General features: G+C 35.0%; 1 pseudogene; it reads right to left on the bottom strand.

The window, feature by feature from the left end:
* Positions 1-1545: 1545 nt before the first annotated feature.
* On the bottom strand, positions 1546-4030 carry LOC141519144 (transportin-1 pseudogene; annotated as a pseudogene).
* Between the last annotated feature and the right edge of the window lie 592 nt (positions 4031-4622).

Here is a 4622-nt window from a genome sequence, read left to right as displayed (position 1 = left end):
TAGCCGCCCCTCTGTTCAGTTCTAATCCTGTTATTAGAGTGCTTGTAATATTTTCTCCTTTACCTGATAATTGTGAAATTTGACTTCAGTATTCCTTGGAGTTTTTATTTGGGGATCTCTTCTTGGTGATTTGAGAATTTTTTCAAGGACTATTTTACCCTTTTTTCCTAGGATAATAAAAGATTTCCTTGAAAATTTCCTGAAAGCTATAAGCCTAACTTTTTCTTTTTTTGATTGTCACTTTCAGGTTGTCCAATGACTGGTGAATCATCTCTCTTGGGTCTATTTTCTAGGTTGTTTATTTTTTTCTAAAAGGTGGTATTTTACATTTTCTTTTATTTTTCTAGTCTTTTTATTTTATTTGATGGATTCTTGATATATCACAGAGTCACTAATTTCTACTTCCCTGGTTCTAATTTTTAAGAGTTAATTTGCTATATGATCAATTCTACCTTTAAAGGAGTTTACTTTTTCCATTTGAATAATTATACTTTTAAAGGTATTGTTTTCTTCAGTCAATTTTTGTGATTCCTTTTTCAACTCTACATACTTTTCCTGCATGAAGGAAAATTCCTTCATTTCTTGTCTCATTTTTATTCTTCTACGTCTCTTCTTTGGTTCTTAAAATCCTTTCTGAGCCCTTCCAAGGGAACATTTTGGATTTGAGATCAATTCATAATCCCCTTTGAGGCTTCACATGTAGTATTTTGTTATTACTTTTCTCATATTGTGTTTTGATCTTCCTTATCAAATAAGTAGTTTTCTATGTTTAGGGTTCTTTTTTCTTTTGGGGGTCATTTTAAAAGTTGAATTCTGCTTCTGGGTCACAGGGGGAAGTCCCAAGATTTTTGTGCTGGGAATCAGAGGGTCTGGTTACTGACTTTCTTCACTGGGTTTTCAGGGACTGGCAGTTTGCTTCCTTGTATTAGAGTAACCCCATCAGTCTTTCCCGTTGCATCGACATTCAAGGGCCCACAGTATACCATATGCACTGGGGTTGGGGTCTTTGCTTCTGGTTTGTTCTACTGCTTTTCTTCATGGCCCTTGGTTACTAATCTGCTCTGTGGCTAAGAGCCTCCTGCTGACTTCTTTGTTCCTTGAGTGGCCTGCTACTCCCAACTGAGAGAGACCTTTCCTGAAACTCCTCCAAGATATCTTGAACTGAAAATTTATTTCACTCTGTCTTTTTGTGAGCTCTGTTGCTTCAGAGATTTTTGAAAGTTTCATTTCAAGTAGTTTCTGAGAGAAACCAGAAAAAACTTAGGGAGCTTTCTAGTTTTTTCCACCATCTTGCTCTACCCAGGGAATTTCAGTGTAGAATTGAAAAAAGAGCCATATTGCCACATTCACAGGCTCCAGATGCTATAATGTTTCCCAATATTAACTTCATAAAGTGATGACAAAACCTCCCTCCTTCCTCTCCCAAGTAGTATTGAAATGATACTGTATTTCCTACTAGTTTATGCTTCTTGCCTGTAAAGGGCAACAAACACTCCAAAGACTGAAGGACTACAAATCATGGAACTGCAGCCTAAGTGCATGAGATTAAACTCCATAGTAAATTGCAAGAAGCTCTTTTAAAGAATGCCAGGACTGATTAAAGAAACATTTCCAATTGTTATTCCCAATTTGATTTTTAAATCCATGTTTCTGAGATCATCTTCTGAACTAATCCATGATGCAACAGTATCAAGTTATAAAGTTATAAAATCTTGTATTATTCTACTGGGGTTGATGTTGATTATTGCACATATCTCATATGAAATGCTGAATCTTTTTCTCATTGCCCTTTATATTACTCAGAGAGGTCTAATAAACTTCCATAGCATGGAGATCACCTCATAAAGAGAAATAAACCAAGATGTTCAATTGCTAATAATGTCTTTGGTGTGTTGGTTCTGCTAATAATTTATACAAACTGATGCATCATTTTTGAAATAAAAGGTTGCATTTCTATCTGAACTGAGATTTCTCCAATTACCCATTATAGCATTGTTAAAGAATGAAAAAAATTTGGATTCAAATTTGTTCCCAATTTTGGCATAAAAATCAAATATGCAAAGTTTAACATGCTAAAATCATGCTTTTGTCAGATAACCTAACAAGCAAAGGAATTCTATCAAATTTCTGGCATTATATCTTACTTGCATTGGTACATCAGTGTTTGAATGTCACTTCAAGTCACTAGGTATATAATATTGCCTCTAGATCCTTCAGCTAGACCACACAGTAATTCAAGAGCCCAGATCATTAAATCTTTATCAGAAGTCTTGTCTTTATTGGACTGAGCATCATGCAATATGTCTTGTGCAAGAGTCCTCTTGAAATGGTTCATACAATACTGATACACAGGTTCACTGTAAGAAAACCGCATTGAAGGCAAGTAAAAGGAAGAGATCATTCTCCTCATCTTTCAGCAAGCTTCATTTCTATACTAGTGGAAGCTTTGGCAACTGCATATATTGCAGTTTATCCAAAAAATTTCATACAGAATCTGCAAGTGTTCCTATGTCAACATAAAGAATGGGCAGATTCTTATGCTTGAAATGTGAAGACCAGGGTAATAAGTATACAAGCAAGGTAGGGAACAAGTTCTGTCCAAACCTCCTCTTCCAGGGTAGCAAAGAGACTGCAGACAACTTCTTGTACTCTGTTATTGCTATCTAGAATGCATTTAAGTAATTCTGTTATTAATAACTTCAAATATATAACTGACTACTGGCTAACTCCCTAGTGGCCATACCTCTATGAGTCCAGCATGTGCAAAAGTCTTTATCAGAGAGACACTGAATATTGAACAGACAGATATGTTTACATACCCTTCATATAATCTTTAGTAATTACTCCTAAGGTGTCTGAATCTTTAGCTACTCATTTGAGATGAAAAAGCAGCTCTTTCAATAGGGAAAAAATATGTGGTAAAAGTTCATCATAGAACATGTTTACAAGACATCTATAATAGCAGCAGAACAGATTCTTTGATTCCAGTCAGATATTGCACCATCATCACCATCTTTCTCTTCCTCAATTCCATCTTAAATGTGCTGCTGAACAAACAAGACTTAATATATTGTTTGCTATCAGGAGTAGTTTCATCTTATTCAACATCCCACTTAAATATAATATCTGTTTCTGATTATTTCATACTATTGACCAAGACAGGAATCAACTTAGATATGTACAGACTTTGTCTTTGTAGACTGACTGTTAGCCAAAGTGAGCCCCAAATCACAAGCTTCCAAAGATAAATTTTATCTTGATCTTGGGTGCTTTGAAAGATGTATTCAATTATGTTATGCATATGAGGAAGCAGATAATCCACTTGGACTTCCAGTAGCATCACAAGAACCAGACACATTTTTTCATTCCTCTGGCTCTTCATTGCCAATCAATAGAAACAGGTTCTTAATAAAAGACCAATTTGTAGCATCAAAGTTTGGATTCTATTGATAATAAATTGATTCACTCGTGCAACAACATGATACCTCATTTTGGGATGACTATGTTTGAAGAGCATTAAAAGTGTAAGAATCATTATTTTAAGTGAAAGTTCTAAGGCATCACCATCTAAAATTTCAGCAAAATCTTTGCCTATTTTCTGAAGGGCTACAATGTTCCTTCACATGTATTATAAGCCTCAGAATCCAACAAGCTACAAAGATTTGGCAAAAGTTCAGGCCAGTTCTGTAATTTCCACTTGGAGTCTATGGTTGTAATCAAAATATTCAGTCTCTGATTAGAAGGAAGGAGTTGCCAATATTGTTCAGGCATTTAACTCTTTCCATTTTGGAAAGTGAGAAAGTGTATTTTCACGTTTTTCTTCAAAATGAGACCACTCAAAGATCTTGGAGTTCATCTTCAATTTTAAATTTGTAAGAATAAAAATCAGATAGCAATCAGGATACTATTTGAGTTATTCCAATCTTTATTGCACAGTTCTCTGGGTAGAAGTGTCTGGGGACTGGGTCCCTTTGTGCAGCTGCAGGATTTGCTGATGCCCTTGTTCATTGGATTTCCACTTATATACCATTTAGTTTACTTGGCTACAGGGTTTGGAACCTTTGGACTGGAAGAATGAACCTAATTTTTGCCAGCAGCAGAGCTGCTAAAGTCTGTTGCTGCTTCTGCTTTTGATACTCCTTGCTTCTTCTGCTTAGTAAAAGTCCTTTATTTGGGGAATGGCAAAACCAATTGCACCACAGGAATACAATGGAATAATATCAGAAGAAATGGTGAATGTGATGAATAAAGAAAAGTGTGGAAAGATCATCGTGAACCATGGCATAATGAAATAAATCCAAGAAAAAATATGCATAACTAAAACAATGAAAATGAAAAGAACAATTATACATACAAATCATAAATGAATTATAGCAAAATCATCAAGAATGAACATAACTTGAATGAGGTGTTATGACAAGGTACGCCCAATCTACTCTTTTGTGGAAAGAGAACATCTATATCCATAGCTGTTGCATACTATCCATGATTTTTAGAATATTTCTAAGTATTGATGAATTTTCTTCTCTTCCTTTTTTGTATACTTAAGAAAATTCTGTTTCTAACATGGTATGACTCTCTGGGAAGGGGGAAGGAAAGGATACCAGGGAAAACTATAATGA

This window comes from Macrotis lagotis, chromosome 3 (assembly GCF_037893015.1).
Source record: "Macrotis lagotis isolate mMagLag1 chromosome 3, bilby.v1.9.chrom.fasta, whole genome shotgun sequence".
NCBI lineage: Eukaryota > Metazoa > Chordata > Mammalia > Peramelemorphia > Peramelidae > Macrotis > Macrotis lagotis.
This window is presented reverse-complemented; position numbering and strand designations above follow the sequence as displayed.